This window comes from Halichoerus grypus, chromosome 1, assembly GCF_964656455.1.
Source record: "Halichoerus grypus chromosome 1, mHalGry1.hap1.1, whole genome shotgun sequence".
In the NCBI taxonomy this organism is placed as follows: domain Eukaryota; kingdom Metazoa; phylum Chordata; class Mammalia; order Carnivora; family Phocidae; genus Halichoerus; species Halichoerus grypus.
In genome coordinates, this window is record NC_135712.1 from 156,128,186 (window position 1) to 156,154,461 (window position 26,276).

Below are 26,276 nucleotides of genomic sequence, written 5' to 3' on the forward strand. Positions count from 1 at the left end.
TATATAGCTTTGGACTCCCTTGCAGTGCTCTCACGCACGCACACAACAAAAGGCTTCCACCCTCAGGATCGGCTGTTTTCGCTGAAGCACGGATTCTCTACCGAGTTTTTCCTTCGAGTTAGGTGGCTGACATTCAGCCTGCACGCACCCCCGGGCCAACGCTACTAGCCGCATAACCATGATGTGAGTTGTGAGCTGCCTTCTGTAACGGGTTGTCTCTACCCCGATTTTACGAAATGGCACCAGTCCCGAGGCTCTCACACACAGTACACGCTAAACTGCTTCCACCCACAGAGAGGTCGTCGGAATCTAAAACACTGTTTCTGCACACTCTTGTTTCTTCGAGTTAGAACCCTCGCGATTAGACTTCAATTCAAATGGAGGGACGCAGTGCTGGCTAAATTAAACACACGGGGAGTCTTGTTCTGCCTTTTGCTGGGGCCTGAGTCTCACTCGTATATACCTTTGGAATCCCTGGCAGTGCTCTCACGCACGCACACAACAAAATGCTTTCACCCTCAGGAGCTGCTGTTTTCACTGAAGCACGGATCCTCTACCGAGTTTTTCCGTCTAGTTAGGTGGCTGATATTCAGCCTGCACGCACCCCCGGGGCGACGCTAGTAGACCCATAACCATGATGTGATTTGTGAGCTGCCTTCTGTATCGGCCTGTCTCTAGCCCGATTTTTCGAAATGGAACCCATCCCCTGGCTCTCACCCACAGTACACCCTAAACTGCTTCCTCCCACAGTGAGGTCGTCGGAAGCTAAAACAATGTTTCTGTACACTGTTGTTTCCTCGAGTTAGAACGCTAGCGAGTAGACTTCCATGCAAAAGAAGCCAGCAGTGCTAGCTAAATCAAACACACTGGGAGTCTTGTTCTGCCTTTTGATATGGCCTGTGGCTGACTGGTATATAGCTTTGGACTCCTTTGCAGTGCTCTCAGGCACACACACAACAAAATGCTTCCACCCTCAGGAGCGGCTGTTTTGGCTGAAGCACGGATTCTCTACCGAGTTTGTCCGTCGAGTTAGGTGGCTGACTTTCAGTCTGCATGCAACCCGGGGCCAACGCTATTAGCCCCATAACCATGATGTGATTTGTGCGCTGCCTTCATACCGGCCTGTGTCTACCCCGAGTTTACGAAATGGAGCCAGTCCCGCGGCTCTCAACGAAAGCACACACTAAACTGCTTCCTCCCACAGAGAGGTCGTCGGAAGCTAAAACACTGTCTCTGTACACTGTTGTTTCTTCGACTTAGAACCCTAGCGATTAGACTTCCATGCAAATGGAGGGCCTCAGTGCTAGCTAAGTCATACACACGGGGAGCCTTGTTCTAACTTTGCTGGGGTCTGACTCTCACTCGTATATAGCTTTGGACTCCCTTGCAGTGCTCTCACACACGCACACAACAAAATGCTTCCACCCTCAGGAGCGGCTGTTTTCGCTGAAGCACGGATTCTCTACCGAGTTTCTCCTTCGAGTTAGGTGGCTGACATTCAGCCTGCACGCACCCCCGGGCCAATGCTACTAGCCGCATAACCATGATGTGAGTTGTGAGCTGCCTTCTGTAACGGGTTGTCTCTACCCCGATTTTACGAAATGGCACCAGTCCCGAGGCTCTCACACACAGTACACGCTAAACTGCTTCCACCCACAGAGAGGTCGTCGGACCCTAAAACACTGTTTCTGCACACTCTTGTTTCTTCGAGTTAGAACCCTCGCAATTAGACTTCAATTCAAATGGAGGGCCGCAGTGCTGGCTAAGTCATACACACAGGGAGCCTTGTTCTAACTTTGCTGGGGTCTGACTCTCACTCGTATATAGCTTTGGACTCCCTTGCAGTGCTCTCATACACCACACAACAAAATGCTTCCACCCTCAGGAGCGGCTGTTTTCGCTGAAGCACGGATTCTCTACCGAGTTTCTCCTTCGAGTTAGCTGGCTGACATTAAGACTGCACGCACCCACGGGGCAACGCTACTAGCCCCATAACCATGATGTGATTTGTGTGCTCCCCTCTGTACCGGGTTCTCTCTACCCCGATTTTACGAAATGGAGCCAGTCCCGTGGCACTCACTCACACTACACCCTAAACTGCTTCCTCCCACAGAGAGGACGTCGGAAGCTAAAACCCTGTCTCTGTACACTGTTGTTTCTTCGAGTTAGAACCCTAGTGATTAGACTTCCATGCAAATGGAGGGTCTCAGTGCTAGCTTAATCAAACACACGGGGGTCTCGTTCTGCCTTTTGCTGGGTCCTGAGTCTCACTCCTATATAACTTTGGAATCCCTTGTAGTGCTCTCAAGCACGCACACAACAAAATGATTCCACACACAGGAGCGGCTGTTTTCGCTGAAGCACGGATTCTCTCCCGAGTTTTTACGTCGAGGTAGGTGGCTGACTTTCAGCCTGCACGCAACCCCGGGGCAATGCTACTAGCCCCATAACCATGATGTGATTTGTGCGCTACCTCCTGTACCAGCCTGTCTCTACCCCGATTTTACGAAATGGAGCCAGTCCCGTGGCTCTCAACGAAAGTACACCCAAAAGTGCTTCCTCCCACAGAGAGGTCGTCGGAATCTAAAACACTGTTTCTGCACACTCTTGTTTCTTCGAGTTAGAACCCTCGCGATTAGACTTCAATTCAAATGGAGGGACGCAGTGCTGGCTAAATTAAACACACGGGGAGTCTTGTTCTGCCTTTTGCTGGGGCCTGAGTCTCACTCGTATATACCTTTGGAATCCCTTGCAGTGCTCTCACGCACGCACACAACAAAATGCTTTCACCCTCTGGAGCTGCTGTTTTCACTGAAGCACGGATCCTCTACCGAGTTTTTCCGTCTAGTTAGGTGGCTGATATTCAGCCTGCACGCACCCCCGGGGCGACGCTAGGAGACCCATAACCATGATGTGATTTGTGAGCTGCCTTCTGTATCGGCCTGTCTCTAGCCCGATTTTTCGAAATGGAACCCATCCCCTGGCTCTCACCCACAGTACACCCTAAACTGCTTCCTCCCACAGTGAGGTCGTCGGAAGCTAAAACAATGTTTCTGTACACTCTTGTTTCCTCGAGTTAGAACGCTAGCGAGTAGACTTCCATGCAAAAGAAGCCAGCAGTGCTAGCTAAATCAAACACACTGGGAGTCTTGTTCTGCCTTTTGATATGGCCTGTGGCTGACTGGTATATAGCTTTGGACTCCTTTGCAGTGCTCTCAGGCACGCACACAACAAAATGCTTCCACCCTCAGGAGCGGCTGTTTTCGCTGAAGCACGGATTCTCTACCGAGTTTGTCCGTCGAGTTAGGTGGCTGACTTTCAGTCTGCATGCAACCCGGGGGCAACGCTATTAGCCCCATAACCATGATGTGATTTGTGCGCTGCCTTCATACCGGCCTGTGTCTACCCCAAGTTTACGAAATGGAGCCAGTCCCGCGGCTCTCAACGAGAGCACACACTAAACTGCTTCCTCCCACAGAGAGGTCGTCGGAAGCTAAAACACTGTCTCTGTACACTGTTGTTTCTTCGACTTAGAACCCTAGCGATTAGACTTCCATGCAAATGGAGGGCCTCAGTGCTAGCTAAGTCATACACACGGGGAGCCTTGTTCTAACTTTGCTGGGGTCTGACTCTCACTCGTATATAGCTTTGGACTCCCTTGCAGTGCTCTCACACACGCACACAACAAAATGCTTCCACCCTCAGGAGCGGCTGTTTTCGCTGAAGCACGGATTCTCTACCGAGTTTCTCCTTCGAGTTAGGTGGCTGACATTCAGCCTGCACGCACCCCCGGGCCAATGCTACTAGCCGCATAACCATGATGTGAGTTGTGAGCTGCCTTCTGTAACGGGTTGTCTCTACCCCGATTTTACGAAATGGCACCAGTCCCGAGGCTCTCACACACAGTACACGCTAAACTGCTTCCACCCACAGAGAGGTCGTCGGACCCTAAAACACTGTTTCTGCACACTCTTGTTTCTTCGAGTTAGAACCCTCGCGATTAGACTTCAATTCAAATGGAGGGCCGCAGTGCTGGCTAAGTCATACACACAGGGAGCCTTGTTCTAACTTTGCTGGGGTCTGACTCTCACTCGTATATAGCTTTGGACTCCCTTGCAGTGCTCTCATACACCACACAACAAAATGCTTCCACCCTCAGGAGCGGCTGTTTTCGCTGAAGCTCGGATTCTCTACCGAGTTTCTCCTTCGAGTTAGCTGGCTGACATTAAGACTGCACGCACCCACGGGGCAACGCTACTAGCCCCATAACCATGATGTGATTTGTGTGCTCCCCTCTGTACCGGGTTCTCTCTACCCCGATTTTACGAAATGGAGCCAGTCCCGTGGCACTCACTCACACTACACCCTAAACTGGTTCCTCCCACAGAGAGGACGTCGGAAGCTAAAACCCTGTCTCTGTACACTGTTGTTTCTTCGAGTTAGAACCCTAGTGATTAGACTTCCATGCAAATGGAGGGTCTCAGTGCTAGCTTAATCAAACACACGGGGGCCTCGTTCTGCCTTTTGCTGGGTCCTGAGTCTCACTCCTATATACCTTTGGAATCCCTTGTAGTGCTCTCAAGCACGCACACAACAAAATGATTCCACACACAGGAGCGGCTGTTTTCGCTGAAGCACGGATTCTCTCCCGAGTTTTTACGTCGAGGTAGGTGGCTGACTTTCAGCCTGCACGCAACCCCGGGGCAATGCTACTAGCCCCATAACCATGATGTGATTTGTGCGCTACCTCCTGTACCAGCCTGTCTCTACCCCGATTTTACGAAATGGAGCCAGTCCCGTGGCTCTCAACGAAAGTACACCCAAAAGTGCTTCCTCCCACAGAGAGGTCGTCGGAATCTAAAACACTGTTTCTGTACACTGTTGTTTGTTCGAGTCCGAACCCTAGCGATTAGACTTCAATGCAAAAGGAGGGCCGCAGTTCTAGCTAAATCAAACACACTGGGAGTCTTGCTCTGCCTTTTGATGTGTCCTGAGTCTGACTCGTATATAGCTTTGGACTCCCTTGCAGTGCTCTCACGCACGCACACAACAAAAGGCTTCCACCCTCAGGATCGGCTGTTTTCGCTGAAGCACGGATTCTCTACCGAGTTTCTCCTTCGAGTTAGCTGGCTGACATTAAGACTGCACGCACCCACGGGGCAACGCTACTAGCCCCATAACCATGATGTGATTTGTGTGCTCCCCTCTGTACCGGGTTCTCTCTACCCCGATTTTACGAAATAGACCCAGTCCCGTGGCACTCACTCACACTACACCCTAAACTGCTTCCTCCCACAGAGAGGACGTCGGAAGCTAAAACCCTGTCTCTGTACACTGTTGTTTCTTCGAGTTAGAACCCTAGTGATTAGACTTCCATGCAAATGGAGGGTCTCAGTGCTAGCTTAATCAAACACACGGGGGCCTCGTTCTGCCTTTTGCTGGGTCCTGAGTCTCACTCCTATATACCTTTGGAATCCCTTGTAGTGCTCTCAAGCACGCACACAACAAAATGATTCCACCCACAGGAGCGGCTGTTTTCGCTGAAGCACGGATTCTCTCCCGAGTTTTTACGTCGAGGTAGGTGGCTGACTTTCAGCCTGCACGCAACCCCGGGGCAATGCTACTAGCCCCATAACCATGATGTGATTTGTGCGCTACCTCCTATACCAGCCTGTCTCTACCCCGATTTTACGAAATGGAGCCAGTCCCGTGGCTCTCAACGAAAGTACACCCAAAAGTGCTTCCTCCCACAGAGAGGTCGTCGGAATCTAAAACACTGTTTCTGTACACTGTTGTTTGTTCGAGTCCGAACCCTAGCGATTAGACTTCAATGCAAAAGGAGGGCCGCAGTTCTAGCTAAATCAAACACACTGGGAGTCTTGCTCTGCCTTTTGATGTGTCCTCAGTCTGACTCGTATATAGCTTTGGACTCCCTTGCAGTGCTCTCACGCACGCACACAACAAAAGGCTTCCACCCTCAGGATCGGCTGTTTTCGCTGAAGCACGGATTCTCTACCGAGTTTTTCCTTCGAGTTAGGTGGCTGACATTCAGCCTGCACGCACCCCCGGGCCAACGCTACTAGCCGCATAACCATGATGTGAGTTGTGAGCTGCCTTCTGTAACGGGTTGTCTCTACCCCGATTTTACGAAATGGCACCAGTCCCGAGGCTCTCACACACAGTACACGCTAAACTGCTTCCACCCACAGAGAGGTCGTCGGAACCTAAAACACTGTTTCTGCACACTCTTGTTTCTTCGAGTTAGAACCCTCGCGATTAGACTTCAATTCAAATGGAGGGCCGCAGTGCTGGCTAAATTAAACACACGGGGAGTCTTGTTCTGCCTTTTGCTGGGGCCTGAGTCTCACTCGTATATACCTTTGGAATCCCTTGCAGTGCTCTCACGTACGCACACAACAAAATGCTTTCACCCTCAGGAGCTGCTGTTTTCACTGAAGCACGGATCCTCTACCGAGTTTTTCCTTCGAGTTAGCTGGCTGACATTAAGACTGCACGCACCCACGGGGCAACGCTACTAGCCCCATAACCATGATGTGATTTGTGTGCTCCCCTCTGTACCGGGTTCTCTCTACCCCGATTTTACGAAATGGACCCAGTCCCGTGGCACTCACTCACACTACACCCTAAACTGCTTCCTCCCACAGAGAGGACGTCGGAAGCTAAAACCCTGTCTCTGTACACTGTTGTTTCTTCGAGTTAGAACCCTAGTGATTAGACTTCCATGCAAATGGAGGGTCTCAGTGCTAGCTTAATCAAACACACCGGGGCCTCGTTCTGCCTTTTGCTGGGTCCTGAGTCTCACTCCTATATACCTTTGGAATCCCTTGTAGTGCTCTCAAGCACGCACACAACAAAATGATTCCACCCACAGGAGCGGCTGTTTTCGCTGAAGCACGGATTCTCTCCCGAGTTTTTACGTCGAGGTAGGTGGCTGACTTTCACCCTGCACGCAACCCCGGGGCAATGCTACTAGCCCCATAACCATGATGTGATTTGTGCGCTACCTCCTGTACCAGCCTGTCTCTACCCCGATTTTACGAAATGGAGCCAGTCCCGTGGCTCTCAACGAAAGTACACCCAAAAGTGCTTCCTCCCACAGAGAGGTCGTCGGAATCTAAAACACTGTTTCTGTACACTGTTGTTTGTTCGAGTCCGAACCCTAGCGATTCGACTTCAATGCAAAAGGAGGGCCGCAGTTCTAGCTAAATCAAACACACTGGGAGTCTTGCTCTGCCTTTTGATGTGTCCTGAGTCTGACTCGTATATAGCTTTGGACTCCCTTGCAGTGCTCTCACGCACGCACACAACAAAAGGCTTCCACCCTCAGGAGCGGCTGTTTTCGCTGAAGCACGGATTCTCTACCGAGTTTGTCCGTCGAGTTAGGTGGCTGACTTTCAGTCTGCATGCAACCCGGGGGCAATGCTATTAGCCCCATAACCATGATGTGATTTGTGCGCTGCCTTCATACCGGCCTGTGTCTACCCCGAGTTTACGAAATGGAGCCAGTCCCGCGGCTCTCAACGAAAGCACACACTAAACTGCTTCCTCCCACAGAGAGGTCGTCGGAAGCTAAAACACTGTCTCTGTACACTGTTGTTTCTTCGACTTAGAACCCTAGCGATTAGACTTCCATGCAAATGGAGGGCCTCAGTGCTAGCTAAGTCATACACACGGGGAGCCTTGTTCTAACTTTGCTGGGGTCTGACTCTCACTCGTATATAGCTTTGGACTCCCTTGCAGTGCTCTCACACATGCACACAACAAAATGCTTCCACCCTCAGGAGCGGCTGTTTTCGCTGAAGCACGGATTCTCTACCGAGTTTCTCCTTCGAGTTAGGTGGCTGACATTCAACCTGCACGCACCCCCGGGCCAATGCTACTAGCCGCATAACCATGATGTGAGTTGTGAGCTGCCTTCTGTAACGGGTTGTCTCTACCCCGATTTTACGAAATGGCACCAGTCCCGAGGCTCTCACACACAGTACACGCTAAACTGCTTCCACCCACAGAGAGGTCGTCGGAACCTAAAACACTGTTTCTGCACACTCTTGTTTCTTCGAGTTAGAACCCTCGCAATTAGACTTCAATTCAAATGGAGGGCCGCAGTGCTGGCTAAGTCATACACACAGGGAGCCTTGTTCTAACTTTGCTGGGGTCTGACTCTCACTCGTATATAGCTTTGGACTCCCTTGCAGTGCTCTCATACACCACACAACAAAATGCTTCCACCCTCAGGAGCGGCTGTTTTCGCTGAAGCACGGATTCTCTACCGAGTTTCTCCTTCGAGTTAGCTGGCTGACATTAAGACTGCACGCACCCATGGGGCAACGCTAGTAGCCCCATAACCATGATGTGATTTGTGTGCTCCCCTCTGTACCGGGTTCTCTCTACCCCGATTTTACGAAATGGAGCCAGTCCCGTGGCACTCACTCACACTACACCCTAAACTGCTTCCTTCCACAGAGAGGACGTCGGAAGCTAAAACCCTGTCTCTGTACACTGTTGTTTCTTCGAGTTAGAACCCTAGTGATTAGACTTCCATGCAAATGGAGGGTCTCAGTGCTAACTTAATCAAACACACGGGGGCCTCGTTCTGCCTTTTGCTGGGTCCTGAGTCTCACTCCTATATACCTTTGGAATCCCTTGTAGTGCTCTCAAGCACGCACACAACAAAATGATTCCACACACAGGAGCGGCTGTTTTCGCTGAAGCACGGATTCTCTCCCGAGTTTTTACGTCGAGGTAGGTGGCTGACTTTCAGCCTGCACGCAACCCCGGGGCAATGCTACTAGCCCCATAACCATGATGTGATTTGTGCGCTACCTCCTGTACCAGCCTGTCTCTACCCCGATTTTACGAAATGGAGCCAGTCCCGTGGCTCTCAACGAAAGTACACCCAAAAGTGCTTCCTCCCACAGAGAGGTCGTCGGAATCTAAAACACTGTTTCTGTACACTGTTGTTTGTTCGAGTCCGAACCCTAGCGATTAGACTTCAATGCAAAAGGAGGGCCGCAGTTCTAGCTAAATCAAACACACTGGGAGTCTTGCTCTGCCTTTTGATGTGTCCTGAGTCTGACTCGTATATAGCTTTGGACTCCCTTCCAGTGCTCTCACGCACGCACACAACAAAAGGCTTCCACCCTCAGGATCGGCTGTTTTCGCTGAAGCACGGATTCTCTACCGAGTTTCTCCTTCGAGTTAGGTGGCTGACATTCAGCCTGCACGCACCCCCGGGCCAACGCTACTAGCTGCATAACCATGATGTGAGTTGTGAGCTGCCTTCTGTAACGGGTTGTCTCTACCCCGATTTTACGAAATGGCACCAGTCCCGAGGCTCTCACACACAGTACACGCTAAACTGCTTCCACCCACAGAGAGGTCGTCGGAATCTAAAACACTGTTTCTGCACACTCTTGTTTCTTCGAGTTAGAACCCTCGCGATTAGACTTCAATTCAAATGGAGGGACGCAGTGCTGGCTAAATTAAACACACGGGGAGTCTTGTTCTGCCTTTTGCTGGGGCCTGAGTCTCACTCGTATATACCTTTGGAATCCCTGGCAGTGCTCTCACGCACGCACACAACAAAATGCTTTCACCCTCAGGAGCTGCTGTTTTCACTGAAGCACGGATCCTCTACCGAGTTTTTCCGTCTAGTTAGGTGGCTGATATTCAGCCTGCACGCACCCCCGGGGCGACGCTAGTAGACCCATAACCATGATGTGATTTGTGAGCTGCCTTCTGTATCGGCCTGTCTCTAGCCCGATTTTTCGAAATGGAACCCATCCCCTGGCTCTCACCCACAGTACACCCTAAACTGCTTCCTCCCACAGTGAGGTCGTCGGAAGCTAAAACAATGTTTCTGTACACTGTTGTTTCCTCGAGTTAGAACGCTAGCGAGTAGACTTCCATGCAAAAGAAGCCAGCAGTGCTAGCTAAATCAAACACACTGGGAGTCTTGTTCTGCCTTTTGATGTGGCCTGTGGCTGACTGGTATATAGCTTTGGACTCCTTTGCAGTGCTCTCAGGCACGCACGCAACAAAATGCTTCCACCCTCAGGAGTGGCTGTTTTCGCTGAAGCACGGATTCTCTACCGAGTTTGTCCGTCGAGTTAGGTGGCTGACTTTCACTCTGCATGCAACCCGGGGGCAACGCTATTAGCCCCATAACCATGATGTGATTTGTGCGCTGCCTTCATACCGGCCTGTGTCTACCCCGAGTTTACGAAATGGAGCCAGTCCCGCGGCTCGCAACGAAAGCACACACTAAACTGCTTCCTCCCACAGAGAGGTCGTCGGAAGCTAAAACACTGTCTCTGTACACTGTTGTTTCTTCGACTTAGAACCCTAGCGATTAGACTTCCATGCAAATGGAGGGCCTCAGTGCTTGCTAAGTCATACACACGGGGAGCCTTGTTCTAACTTTGCTGGGGTCTGACTCTCACTCGTATATAGCTTTGGACTCCCTTGCAGTGCTCTCACACACGCACACAACAAAATGCTTCCACCCTCAGGAGCGGCTGTTTTCGCTGAAGCACGGATTCTCTACCGAGTTTCTCCTTCGAGTTAGGTGGCTGACATTCAGCCTGCACGCACCCCCGGGCCAATGCTACTAGCCGCATAACCATGATGTGAGTTGTGAGCTGCCTTCTGTAACGGGTTGTCTCTACCCCGATTTTACGAAATGGCACCAGTCCCGAGGCTCTCACACACAGTACACGCTAAACTGCTTCCACCCACAGAGAGGTCGTCGGAACCTAAAACACTGTTTCTGCACACTCTTGTTTCTTCGAGTTAGAACCCTCGCAATTAGACTTCAATTCAAATGGAGGGCCGCAGTGTTGGCTAAGTCATACACACAGGGAGCCTTGTTCTAACTTTGCTGGGGTCTGACTCTCACTCGTATATAGCTTTGGACTCCCTTGCAGTGCTCTCATACACCACACAACAAAATGCTTCCACCCTCAGGAGCGGCTGTTTTCGCTGAAGCACGGATTCTCTACCGAGTTTCTCCTTCGAGTTAGCTGGCTGACATTAAGACTGCACGCACCCACGGGGCAACGCTACTAGCCCCATAACCATGATGTGATTTGTGTGCTCCCCTCTGTACCGGGTTCTCTCTACCCCGATTTTACGAAATGGACCCAGTCCCGTGGCACTCACTCACACTACACCCTAAACTGCTTCCTCCCACAGAGAGGACGTCGGAAGCTAAAACCCTGTCTCTGTACACTGTTGTTTCTTCGAGTTAGAACCCTAGTGATTAGACTTCCATGCAAATGGAGGGTCTCAGTGCTAGCTTAATCAAACACACCGGGGCCTCGTTCTGCCTTTTGCTGGGTCCTGAGTCTCACTCCTATATACCTTTGGAATCCCTTGTAGTGCTCTCAAGCACGCACACAACAAAATGATTCCACCCACAGGAGCGGCTGTTTTCGCTGAAGCACGGATTCTCTCCCGAGTTTTTACGTCGAGGTAGGTGGCTGACTTTCAGCCTGCACGCAACCCCGGGGCAATGCTACTAGCCCCATAACCATGATGTGATTTGTGCGCTACCTCCTGTACCAGCCTGTCTCTACCCCGATTTTACGAAATGGAGCCAGTCCCGTGGCTCTCAACGAAAGTACACCCAAAAGTGCTTCCTCCCACAGAGAGGTCGTCGGAATCTAAAACACTGTTTCTGTACACTGTTGTTTGTTCGAGTCCGAACCCTAGCGATTAGACTTCAATGCAAAAGGAGGGCCGCAGTTCTAGCTAAATCAAACACACTGGGAATCTTGCTCTGCCTTTTGATGTGTCCTGAGTCTGACTCGTATATAGCTTTGGACTCCCTTGCAGTGCTCTCACGCACGCACACAACAAAAGGCTTCCACCCTCAGGAGCGGCTGTTTTCGCTGAAGCACGGATTCTCTACCGAGTTTGTCCGTCGAGTTAGGTGGCTGACTTTCAGTCTGCATGCAACCCGGGGGCAATGCTATTAGCCCCATAACCATGATGTGATTTGTGCGCTGCCTTCGTACCAGCCTGTGTCTACCCCGAGTTTACGAAATGGAGCCAGTCCCGCGGCTCTCAACGAAAGCACACACTAAACTGCTTCCTCCCACAGAGAGGTCGTCGGAAGCTAAAACACTGTCTCTGTACACTGTTGTTTCTTCGACTTAGAACCCTAGCGATTAGACTTCCATGCAAATGGAGGGCCTCAGTGCTAGCTAAGTAATACACACAGGGAGACTTGTTCTAACTTTGCTGGGGTCTGACTCTCACTCGTATATAGCTTTGGACTCCCTTGCAGTGCTCTCACACACGCACACAACAAAATGCTTCCACCCTCAGGAGCGGCTGTTTTCGCTGAAGCACGGATTCTCTACCGAGTTTCTCCTTCGAGTTAGCTGGCTGACATTAAGACTGCACGCACCCACGGGGCAACGCTACTAGCCCCATAACCATGATGTGATTTGTGTGCTCCCCTCTGTACCGGGTTCTCTCTACCCCGATTTTACGAAATGGAGCCAGTCCCGTGGCACTCACTCACACTACACCCTAAACTGCTTCCTTCCACAGAGAGGACGTCGGAAGCTAAAACCCTGTCTCTGTACACTGTTGTTTCTTCGAGTTAGAACCCTAGTGATTAGACTTCCATGCAAATGGAGGGTCTCAGTGCTAACTTAATCAAACACACGGGGGCCTCGTTCTGCCTTTTGCTGGGTCCTGAGTCTCACTCCTATATACCTTTGGAATCCCTTGTAGTGCTCTCAAGCACGCACACAACAAAATGATTCCACCCACAGGAGCGGCTGTTTTCGCTGAAGCACGGATTCTCTCCCGAGTTTTTACGTCGAGGTAGGTGGCTGACTTTCAGCCTGCACGCAACCCCGGGGCAATGCTACTAGCCCCATGACCATGATGTGATTTGTGCGCTACCTCCTGTACCAGCCTGTCTCTACCCCGATTTTACGAAATGGAGCCAGTCCCGTGGCTCTCAACGAAAGTACACCCAAAAGTGCTTCCTCCCACAGAGAGGTCGTCGGAATCTAAAACACTGTTTCTGTACACTGTTGTTTGTTCGAGTCCGAACCCTAGCGATTAGACTTCAATGGAAAAGGAGGGCCGCAGTTCTAGCTAAATCAAACACACTGGGAGTCTTGCTCTGCCTTTTGATGTGTCCTGAGTCTGACTCGTATATAGCTTTGGACTCCCTTGCAGTGCTCTCACGCACGCACACAACAAAAGGCTTCCACCCTCAGGATCGGCTGTTTTCGCTGAAGCACGGATTCTCTACCGAGTTTCTCCTTCGAGTTAGGTGGCTGACATTCAGCCTGCACGCACCCCCGGGCCAACGCTACTAGCCGCATAACCATGATGTGAGTTGTGAGCTGCCTTCTGTAACGGGTTGTCTCTACCCTGATTTTACGAAATGGCACCAGTCCCGAGGCTCTCACACACAGTACACGCTAAACTGCTTCCACCCACAGAGAGGTCGTCGGAATCTAAAACACTGTTTCTGCACACTCTTGTTTCTTCGAGTTAGAACCCTCGCGATTAGACTTCAATTCAAATGGAGGGCCGCAGTGCTGGCTAAATTAAACACACGGGGAGTCTTGTTCTGCCTTTTGCTGCGGCCTGAGTCTCACTCGTATATACCTTTGGAATCCCTTGCAGTGCTCTCACGCACGCACACAACAAAATGCTTTCACCCTCAGGAGCTGCTGTTTTCACTGAAGCACGGATTCTCTACCGAGTTTTTCCGTCTAGTTAGGTGGCTGATATTCAGCCTGCACGCACCCCCGGGGCGACGCTAGGAGACCCATAACCATGATGTGATTTGTGAGCTGCCTTCTGTATCGGCCTGTCTCTAGCCCGATTTTTCGAAATGGAACCCATCCCCTGGCTCTCACCCACAGTACACCCTAAACTGCTTCCTCCCACAGTGAGGTCGTCGGAAGCTAAAACAATGTTTCTGTACACTGTTGTTTCCTCGAGTTAGAACGCTAGCGAGTAGACTTCCATGCAAAAGAAGCCAGCAGTGCTAGCTAAATCAAACACACTGGGAGTCTTGTTCTGCCTTTTGATATGGCCTGTGGCTGACTGGTATATAGCTTTGGACTCCTTTGCAGTGCTCTCAGGCACGCACACAACAAAATGCTTCCACCCTCAGGAGCGGCTGTTTTCGCTGAAGCACGGATTCTCTACCGAGTTTGTCCGTCGAGTTAGGTGGCTGATTTTCAGTCTGCATGCAACCCGGGGGCAACGCTATTAGCCCCATAACCATGATGTGATTTGTGCGCTGCCTTCATACCGGCCTGTGTCTACCCCGAGTTTACGAAATGGAGCCAGTCCCGCGGCTCTCAACGAAAGCACACACTAAACTGCTTCCTCCCACAGAGAGGTCGTCGGAAGCTAAAACACTGTCTCTGTACACTGTTGTTTCTTCGACTTAGAACCCTAGCGATTAGACTTCCATGCAAATGGAGGGCCTCAGTGCTAGCTAAGTCATACACACGGGGAGCCTTGTTCTAACTTTGCTGGGGTCTGACTCTCACTCGTATATAGCTTTGGACTCCCTTGCAGTGCTCTCACACACGCACACAACAAAATGCTTCCACCCTCAGGAGCGGCTGTTTTCGCTGAAGCACGGATTCTCTACCGAGTTTCTCCTTCGAGTTAGGTGGCTGACATTCAGCCTGCACGCACCCCCGGGCCAATGCTACTAGCCGCATAACCATGATGTGAGTTGTGAGCTGCCTTCTGTAACGGGTTGTCTCTACCCCGATTTTACGAAATGGCACCAGTCCCGAGGCTCTCACACACAGTACACGCTAAACTGCTTCCACCCACAGAGAGGTCGTCGGAACCTAAAACACTGTTTCTGCACACTCTTGTTTCTTCGAGTTAGAACCCTCGCAATTAGACTTCAATTCAAATGGAGGGCCGCAGTGCTGGCTAAGTCATACACACAGGGATCCTTGTTCTAACTTTGCTGGGGTCTGACTCTCACTCGTATATAGCTTTGGACTCCCTTGCAGTGCTCTCATACACCACACAACAAAATGCTTCCACCCTCAGGAGCGGCTGTTTTCGCTGAAGCACGGATTCTCTACCGAGTTTCTCCTTCGAGTTAGCTGGCTGACATTAAGACTGCACGCACCCACGGGGCAACGCTAGTAGCCCCATAACCATGATGTGATTTGTGTGCTCCCCTCTGTACCGGGTTCTCTCTACCCCGATTTTACGAAATGGAGCCAGTCCCGTGGCACTCACTCACACTACACCCTAAACTGCTTCCTCCCACAGAGAGGACGTCGGAAGCTAAAACCCTGTCTCTGTACACTGTTGTTTCTTCGAGTTAGAACCCTAGTGATTAGACTTCCATGCAAATGGAGGGTCTCCGTGCTAGCTTAATCAAACACACGGGGGCCTCGTTCTGCCTTTTGCTGGGTCCTGAGTCTCACTCCTATATACCTTTGGAATCCCTTGTAGTGCTCTCAAGCACGCACACAACAAAATGATTCCACCCACAGGAGCGGCTGTTTTCGCTGAAGCACGGATTCTCTCCCGAGTTTTTACGTCGAGGTAGGTGGCTGACTTTCAGCCTGCACGCAACCCCGGGGCAATGCTACTAGCCCCATGACCATGATGTGATATGTGCGCTACCTCCTGTACCAGCCTGTCTCTACCCCGATTATACGAAATGGAGCCAGTCCCGTGGCTCTCAACGAAAGTACACCCAAAAGTGCTTCCTCCCACAGAGAGGTCGTCGGAATCTAAAACACTGTTTCTGTACACTGTTGTTTGTTCGAGTCCGAACCCTATCGATTAGACTTCAATGCAAAAGGAGGGCCGCAGTTCTAGCTAAATCAAACACACTGGGAGTCTTGCTCTGCCTTTTGATGTGTCCTGAGTCTGACTCGTATATAGCTTTGGACTCCCTTGCAGTGCTCTCACGCACGCACACAACAAAAGGCTTCCACCCTCAGGATCGGCTGTTTTCGCTGAAGCACGGATTCTCTACCGAGTTTTTCCTTCGAGTTAGGTGGCTGACATTCAGCCTGCACGCACCCCCGGGCCAACGCTACTAGCCGCATAACCATGATGTGAGTTGTGAGCTGCCTTCTGTAACGGGTTGTCTCTACCCCGATTTTACGAAATGGCACCAGTCCCGAGGCTCTCACACACAGTACACGCTAAACTGCTTCCACCCACAGAGAGGTCGTCGGAATCTAAAACACTGTTTCTGCACACTCTTGTTTCTTCGAGTTAGAACCCTCGCGATTAGACTTCAATTCAAATGGAGGGCCGCAGTGCTGGCTAAATTAAACACACGGGGAGTCTTGTTCTGCCTTTTGCTGGGGCCTGAGTCTCACTCGTATATACCTTTGGAATCCCTTGCAGTGCTCTTACGCACGCACACAACAAAATGCTTTCACCCTCAGGAGCTGCTGTTTTCACTGAAGCACGGATCCTCTACCGAGTTTTTCCGTCTAGTTAGGTGGCTGATATTCAGCCTGCACGCACCCCCGGGGCGACGCTAGGAGACCCATAACCATGATGTGATTTGTGAGCTGCCTTCTGTATCGGCCTGTCTCTAGCCCGATTTTTCGAAATGGAACCCATCCCCTGGCTCTCACCCACAGTACACCCTAAACTGCTTCCTCCCACAGTGAGGTCGTCGGAAGCTAAAACAATGTTTCTGTACACTGTTGTTTCCTCGAGTTAGAACGCTAGCGAGTAGACTTCCATGCAAAAGAAGCCAGCAGTGCTAGCTAAATCAAACACACTGGGAGTCTTGTTCTGCCTTTTGATATGGCCTGTGGCTGACTGGTATATAGCTTTGGACTCCTTTGCAGTGCTCTCAGGCACGCACACAACAAAATGCTTCCACCCTCAGGAGCGGCTGTTTTCGCTGAAGCACGGATTCTCTACCGAGTTTGTCCGTCGATTTAGGTGGCTGACTTTCAGTCTGCATGCAACCCGGGGGCAACGCTATTAGCCCCATAACCATGATGTGATTTGTGCGCTGCCTTCACACCGGCCTGTGTCTACCCCGAGTTTACGAAATGGAGCCAGTCCCGCGGCTCTCAACGAAAGCACACACTAAACTGCTTCCTCCCACAGAGAGGTCGTCGGAAGCTAAAACACTGTCTCTGTACACTGTTGTTTCTTCGACTTAGAACCCTAGCGATTAGACTTCCATGCAAATGGAGGGCCTCAGTGCTAGCTAAGTCATACACACGGGGAGCCTTGTTCTAACTTTGCTGGGGTCTGACTCCCACTCGTATATAGCTTTGGACTCCCTTGCAGTGCTCTCACACACGCACACAACAAAATGCTTCCACCCTCAGGAGCGGCTGTTTTCGCTGAAGCACGGATTCTCTACCGAGTTTCTCCTTCGAGTTAGGTGGCTGACATTCAGCCTGCACGCACCCCCGGGCCAATGCTACTAGCCGCATAACCATGATGTGAGTTGTGAGCTGCCTTCTGTAACGGGTTGTCTCTACCCCGATTTTACGAAATGGCACCAGTCCCGAGGCTCTCACACACAGTACACGCTAAACTGCTTCCACCCACAGAGAGTTCGTCGGAACCTAAAACACTGTTTCTGCACACTCTTGTTTATTCGAGTTAGAACCCTCGCAATTAGACTTCAATTCAAATGGAGGGCCGCAGTGCTGGCTAAGTCATACACACAGGGAGCCTTGTTCTAACTTTGCTGGGGTCTGACTCTCACTCGTATATAGCTTTGGACTCCCTTGCAGTACTCTCATACACCACACAACAAAATGCTTCCACCCTCAGGAGCGGCTGTTTTCGCTGAAGCACGGATTCTCTACCGAGTTTCTCCTTCGAGTTAGCTGGCTGACATTAAGACTGCACACACCCACGGGGCAACGCTACTAGCCCCATAACCATGATGTGATTTGTGTGCTCCCCTCTGTACCGGGTTCTCTCTACCCCGATTTTACGAAATGGACCCAGTCCCGTGGCACTCACTCACACTACACCCTAAACTGCTTCCTCCCACAGAGAGGACGTCGGAAGCTAAAACCCTGTCTCTGTACACTGTTGTTTCTTCGAGTTAGAACCCTAGTGATTAGACTTCCATGCAAATGGAGGGTCTCAGTGCTAGCTTAATCAAACACACCGGGGCCTCGTTCTGCCTTTTGCTGGGTCCTGAGTCTCACTCCTATATACCTTTGGAATCCCTTGTAGTGCTCTCAAGCACGCACACAACAAAATGATTCCACACACAGGAGCGGCTGTTTTCGCTGAAGCACGGATTCTCTCCCGAGTTTTTACGTCGAGGTAGGTGGCTGACTTTCAGCCTGCACGCAACCCCGGGGCAATGCTACTAGCCCCATAACCATGATGTGATTTGTGCGCTACCTCCTGTACCAGCCTGTCTCTACCCCGATTTTACGAAATGGAGCCAGTCCCGTGGCTCTCAACGAAAGTACACCCAAAAGTGCTTCCTCCCACAGAGAGGTCGTCGGACTCTAAAACACTGTTTCTGTACACTGTTGTTTGTTCGAGTCCGAACCCTAGCGATTAGACTTCAATGCAAAAGGAGGGCCGCAGTTCTAGCTAAATCAAACACACTGGGAGTCTTGCTCTGCCTTTTGATGTGTCCTGAGTCTGACTCGTATATAGCTTTGGACTCCCTTGCAGTGCTCTCACGCACGCACACAACAAAAGGCTTCCACCCTCAGGATCGGCTGTTTTCGCTGAAGCACGGATTCTCTACCGAGTTTTTCCTTCGAGTTAGGTGGCTGACATTCAGCATGCACGCACCCTTGGGCCAACGCTACTAGCCGCATAACCATGATGTGAGTTGTGAGCTGCCTTCTGTAACGGGTTGTCTCTACCCCGATTTTACGAAATGGCACCAGTCCCGAGGCTCTCACACACAGTACACGCTAAACTGCTTCCACCCACAGAGAGGTCGTCGGAATCTAAAACACTGTTTCTGCACACTCTTGTTTCTTCGAGTTAGAACCCTCGCGATTAGACTTCAATTCAAATGGAGGGACGCAGTGCTGGCTAAATTAAACACACGGGGAGTCTTGTTCTGCCTTTTGCTGGGGCCTGAGTCTCACTCGTATATACCTTTGGAATCCCTGGCAGTGCTCTCACGCACGCACACAACAAAATGCTTTCACCCTCAGGAGCTGCTGTTTTCACTGAAGCACGGATCCTCTACCGAGTTTTTCCGTCTAGTTAGGTGGCTGATATTCAGCCTGCACGCACCCCCGGGGCGACGCTAGTAGACCCATAACCATGATGTGATTTGTGAGCTGCCTTTTGTATCGGCCTGTCTCAAGCCCGATTTTTCGAAATGGAACCCATCCCCTGGCTCTCACCCACAGTACACCCTAAACTGCTTCCTCCCACAGTGAGGTCGTCGGAAGCTAAAACAATGTTTCTGTACACTGTTGTTTCCTCGAGTTAGAACGCTAGCGAGTAGACTTCCATGCAAAAGAAGCCAGCAGTGCTAGCTAAATCAAACACACTGGGAGTCTTGTTCTGCCTTTTGATATGGCCTGTGGCTGACTGGTATATAGCTTTGGACTCCTTTGCAGTGCTCTCAGGCACGCACACAACAAAATGCTTCCACCCTCAGGAGCGGCTGTTTTCGCTGAAGCACAGATTCTCTACCGAGTTTGTCCGTCGAGTTAGGTGGCTGACTTTCAGTCTGCATGCAACCCGGGGGCAACGCTATTAGCCCCATAACCATGATGTGATTTGTGCGCTGCCTTCATACCGGCCTGTGTCTACCCCGAGTTTACGAAATGGAGCCAGTCCCGCGGCTCTCAACGAAAGCACACACTAAACTGCTTCCTCCCACAGAGAGGTCGTCGGAAGCTAAAACACTGTCTCTGTACACTGTTGTTTCTTCGACTTAGAACCCTAGCGATTAGACTTCCATGCAAATGGAGGGCCTCAGTGCTAGCTAAGTCATACAAACGGGGAGCCTTGTTCTAACTTTGCTGGGGTCTGACTCTCACTCGTATATAGCTTTGGACTCCCTTGCAGTGCTCTCACACACGCACATAACAAAATGCATCCACCCTCAGGAGCGGCTGTTTTCGCTGAAGCACGGATTCTCTACCGAGTTTCTCCTTCGAGTTAGGTGGCTGACATTCAGCCTGCACGCACCCCCGGGCCAATGCTACTAGCCGCATAACCATGATGTGAGTTGTGAGCTGCCTTCTGTAACGGGTTGTCTCTACCCCGATTTTACGAAATGGCACCAGTCCCGAGGCTCTCACACACAGTACACGCTAAACTGCTTCCACCCACAGAGAGGTCGTCGGAACCTAAAACACTGTTTCTGCACACTCTTGTTTCTTCGAGTTAGAACCCTCGCGATTAGACTTCAATTCAAATGGAGGGCCGCAGTGCTGGCTAAGTCATACACACAGGGAGCCTTGTTCTAACTTTGCTGGGGTCTGACTCTCACTCGTATATAGCTTTGGACTCCCTTGCAGTGCTCTCATACACCACACAACAAAATGCTTCCACCCTCAGGAGCGGCTGTTTTCGCTGAAGCTCGGATTCTCTACCGAGTTTCTCCTTCGAGTTAGCTGGCTGACATTAAGACTGCACGCACCCACGGGGCAACGCTAGTAGCCCCATAACCATGATGTGATTTGTGTGCTCCCCTCTGTACCGGGTTCTCTCTACCCCGATTTTACGAAATGGAGCCAGTCCCGTGGCACTCACTCACACTACACCCTAAACTGCTTCCTCCCACAGAGAGGACGTCGGAAGCTAAAACCCTGTCTCTGTACACTGTTGTTTCTTCGAGTTAGAACCCTAGTGATTAGACTTCCATGCAAATGGAGGGTCTCAGTGCTAGCTTAATCAAACACACGGGGGCCTCGTTCTGCCTTTTGCTGGGTCCTGAGTCTCACTCCTATATACCTTTGGAATCCCTTGTAGTGCTCTCAAGCACGCACACAACAAAATGATTCCACACACAGGAGCGGCTGTTTTCGCTGAAGCACGGATTCTCTCCCGAGTTTTTACGTCGAGGTAGGTGGCTGACTTTCAGCCTGCACGCAACCCCGGGGCAATGCTACTAGCCCCGTAACCATGATGTGATTTGTGCGCTACCTCCTGTACCAGCCTGTCTCTACCCCGATTTTACGAAATGGAGCCAGTCCCGTGGCTCTCAACGAAAGTACACCCAAAAGTGCTTCCTCCCACAGAGAGGTCGTCGGACTCTAAAACACTGTTTCTGTACACTGTTGTTTGTTCGAGTCCGAACCCTAGCGATTAGACTTCAATGCAAAAGGAGGGCCGCAGTTCTAGCTAAATCAAACACACTGGGAGTCTTGCTCTGCCTTTTGATGTGTCCTGAGTCTGACTCGTATATAGCTTTGGACTCCCTTGCAGTGCTCTCACGCACGCACACAACAAAAGGCTTCCACCCTCAGGATCGGCTGTTTTCGCTGAAGCACGGATTCTCTACCGAGTTTTTCCTTCGAGTTAGGTGGCTGACATTCAGCCTGCACGCACCCCCGGGCCAACGCTACTAGCCGCATAACCATGATGTGAGTTGTGAGCTGCCTTCTGTAACGGGTTGTCTCTACCCCGATTTTACGAAATGGCACCAGTCCCGAGGCTCTCACACACAGTACACGCTAAACTGCTTCCACCCACAGAGAGGTCGTCGGAATCTAAAACACTGTTTCTGCACACTCTTGTTTCTTCGAGTTAGAACCCTCGCGATTAGACTTCAATTCAAATGGAGGGACGCAGTGCTGGCTAAATTAAACACACGGGGAGTCTTGTTCTGCCTTTTGCTGGGGCCTGAGTCTCACTCGTATATACCTTTGGAATCCCTGGCAGTGCTCTCACGCACGCACACAACAAAATGCTTTCACCCTCAGGAGCTGCTGTTTTCACTGAAGCACGGATCCTCTACCGAGTTTTTCCGTCTAGTTAGGTGGCTGATATTCAGCCTGCACGCACCCCCGGGGCGACGCTAGTAGACCCATAACCATGATGTGATTTGTGAGCTGCCTTCTGTATCGGCCTGTCTCTAGCCCGATTTTTCGAAATGGAACCCATCCCCTGGCTCTCACCCACAGTACACCCTAAACTGCTTCCTCCCACAGTGAGGTCGTCGGAAGCTAAAACAATGTTTCTGTACACTGTTGTTTCCTCGAGTTAGAACGCTAGCGAGTAGACTTCCATGCAAAAGAAGCCAGCAGTGCTAGCTAAATCAAACACACTGGGAGTCTTGTTCTGCCTTTTGATATGGCCTGTGGCTGACTGGTATATAGCTTTGGACTCCTTTGCAGTGCTCTCAGGCACGCACACAACAAAATGCTTCCACCCTCAGGAGCGGCTGTTTTCGCTGAAGCACGGATTCTCTACCGAGTTTGTCCGTCGAGTTAGGTGGCTGATTTTCAGTCTGCATGCAACCCGGGGGCAACGCTATTAGCCCCATAACCATGATGTGATTTGTGCGCTGCCTTCATACCGGCCTGTGTCTACCCCGAGTTTACGAAATGGAGCCAGTCCCGCGGCTCTCAACGAAAGCACACACTAAACTGCTTCCTCCCACAGAGAGGTCGTCGGAAGCTAAAACACTGTCTCTGTACACTGTTGTTTCTTCGACTTAGAACCCTAGCGATTAGACTTCCATGCAAATGGAGGGCCTCAGTGCTAGCTAAGTCATACACACGGGGAGCCTTGTTCTAACTTTGCTGGGGTCTGACTCTCACTCGTATATAGCTTTGGACTCCCTTGCAGTGCTCTCACACACGCACACAACAAAATGCTTCCACCCTCAGGAGCGGCTGTTTTCGCTGAAGCACGGATTCTCTACCGAGTTTCTCCTTCGAGTTAGGTGGCTGACATTCAGCCTGCACGCACCCCCGGGCCAATGCTACTAGCCGCATAACCATGATGTGAGTTGTGAGCTGCCTTCTGTAACGGGTTGTCTCTACCCCGATTTTACGAAATGGCACCAGTCCCGAGGCTCTCACACACAGTACACGCTAAACTGCTTCCACCCACAGAGAGGTCGTCGGAACCTAAAACACTGTTTCTGCACACTCTTGTTTCTTCGAGTTAGAACCCTCGCAATTAGACTTCAATTCAAATGGAGGGCCGCAGTGCTGGCTAAGTCATACACACAGGGATCCTTGTTCTAACTTTGCTGGGGTCTGACTCTCACTCGTATATAGCTTTGGACTCCCTTGCAGTGCTCTCATACACCACACAACAAAATGCTTCCACCCTCAGGAGCGGCTGTTTTCGCTGAAGCACGGATTCTCTACCGAGTTTCTCCTTCGAGTTAGCTGGCTGACATTAAGACTGCACGCACCCACGGGGCAACGCTAGTAGCCCCATAACCATGATGTGATTTGTGTGCTCCCCTCTGTACCGGGTTCTCTCTACCCCGATTTTACGAAATGGAGCCAGTCCCGTGGCACTCACTCACACTACACCCTAAACTGCTTCCTCCCACAGAGAGGACGTCGGAAGCTAAAACCCTGTCTCTGTACACTGTTGTTTCTTCGAGTTAGAACCCTAGTGATTAGACTTCCATGCAAATGGAGGGTCTCAGTGCTAGCTTAATCAAACACACGGGGGCCTCGTTCTGCCTTTTGCTGGGTCCTGAGTCTCACTCCTATATACCTTTGGAATCCCTTGTAGTGCTCTCAAGCACGCACACAACAAAATGATTCCACCCACAGGAGCGGCTGTTTTCGCTGAAGCACGGATTCTCTCCCGAGTTTTTACGTCGAGGTAGGTGGCTGACTTTCAGCCTGCACGCAACCCCGGGGCAATGCTACTAGCCCCATGACCATGATGTGATATGTGCGCTACCTCCTGTACCAGCCTGTCTCTACCCCGATTATACGAAATGGAGCCAGTCCCGTGGCTCTCAACGAAAGTACACCCAAAAGTGCTTCCTCCCACAGAGAGGTCGTCGGAATCTAAAACACTGTTTCTGTACACTGTTGTTTGTTCGAGTCCGAACCCTATCGATTAGACTTCAATGCAAAAGGAGGGCCGCAGTTCTAGCTAAATCAAACACACTGGGAGTCTTGCTCTGCCTTTTGATGTGTCCTGAGTCTGACTCGTATATAGCTTTGGACTCCCTTGCAGTGCTCTCACGCACGCACACAACAAAAGGCTTCCACCCTCAGGATCGGCTGTTTTCGCTGAAGCACGGATTCTCTACCGAGTTTTTCCTTCGAGTTAGGTGGCTGACATTCAGCCTGCACGCACCCCCGGGCCAACGCTACTAGCCGCATAACCATGATGTGAGTTGTGAGCTGCCTTCTGTAACGGGTTGTCTCTACCCCGATTTTACGAAATGGCACCAGTCCCGAGGCTCTCACACACAGTACACGCTAAACTGCTTCCACCCACAGAGAGGTCGTCGGAATCTAAAACACTGTTTCTGCACACTCTTGTTTCTTCGAGTTAGAACCCTCGCGATTAGACTTCAATTCAAATGGAGGGCCGCAGTGCTGGCTAAATTAAACACACGGGGAGTCTTGTTCTGCCTTTTGCTGGGGCCTGAGTCTCACTCGTATATACCTTTGGAATCCCTTGCAGTGCTCTTACGCACGCACACAACAAAATGCTTTCACCCTCAGGAGCTGCTGTTTTCACTGAAGCACGGATCCTCTACCGAGTTTTTCCGTCTAGTTAGGTGGCTGATATTCAGCCTGCACGCACCCCCGGGGCGACGCTAGGAGACCCATAACCATGATGTGATTTGTGAGCTGCCTTCTGTATCGGCCTGTCTCTAGCCCGATTTTTCGAAATGGAACCCATCCCCTGGCTCTCACCCACAGTACACCCTAAACTGCTTCCTCCCACAGTGAGGTCGTCGGAAGCTAAAACAATGTTTCTGTACACTGTTGTTTCCTCGAGTTAGAACGCTAGCGAGTAGACTTCCATGCAAAAGAAGCCAGCAGTGCTAGCTAAATCAAACACACTGGGAGTCTTGTTCTGCCTTTTGATATGGCCTGTGGCTGACTGGTATATAGCTTTGGACTCCTTTGCAGTGCTCTCAGGCACGCACACAACAAAATGCTTCCACCCTCAGGAGCGGCTGTTTTCGCTGAAGCACGGATTCTCTACCGAGTTTGTCCGTCGATTTAGGTGGCTGACTTTCAGTCTGCATGCAACCCGGGGGCAACGCTATTAGCCCCATAACCATGATGTGATTTGTGCGCTGCCTTCACACCGGCCTGTGTCTACCCCGAGTTTACGAAATGGAGCCAGTCCCGCGGCTCTCAACGAAAGCACACACTAAACTGCTTCCTCCCACAGAGAGGTCGTCGGAAGCTAAAACACTGTCTCTGTACACTGTTGTTTCTTCGACTTAGAACCCTAGCGATTAGACTTCCATGCAAATGGAGGGCCTCAGTGCTAGCTAAGTCATACACACGGGGAGCCTTGTTCTAACTTTGCTGGGGTCTGACTCCCACTCGTATATAGCTTTGGACTCCCTTGCAGTGCTCTCACACACGCACACAACAAAATGCTTCCACCCTCAGGAGCGGCTGTTTTCGCTGAAGCACGGATTCTCTACAGAGTTTCTCCTTCGAGTTAGGTGGCTGACATTCAGCCTGCACGCACCCCCGGGCCAATGCTACTAGCCGCATAACCATGATGTGAGTTGTGAGCTGCCTTCTGTAACGGGTTGTCTCTACCCCGATTTTACGAAATGGCACCAGTCCCGAGGCTCTCACACACAGTACACGCTAAACTGCTTCCACCCACAGAGAGTTCGTCGGAACCTAAAACACTGTTTCTGCACACTCTTGTTTATTCGAGTTAGAACCCTCGCAATTAGACTTCAATTCAAATGGAGGGCCGCAGTGCTGGCTAAGTCATACACACAGGGAGCCTTGTTCTAACTTTGCTGGGGTCTGACTCTCACTCGTATATAGCTTTGGACTCCCTTGCAGTGCTCTCATACACCACACAACAAAATGCTTCCACCCTCAGGAGCGTCTGTTTTCGCTGAAGCACGGATTCTCTACCGAGTTTCTCCTTCGAGTTAGCTGGCTGACATTAAGACTGCACACACCCACGGGGCAACGCTACTAGCCCCATAACCATGATGTGATTTGTGTGCTCCCCTCTGTACCGGGTTCTCTCTACCCCGATTTTACGAAATGGAGCCAGTCCCGTGGCACTCACTCACACTACACCCTAAACTGCTTCCTCCCACAGAGAGGACGTCGGAAGCTAAAACCCTGTCTCTGTACACTGTTGTTTCT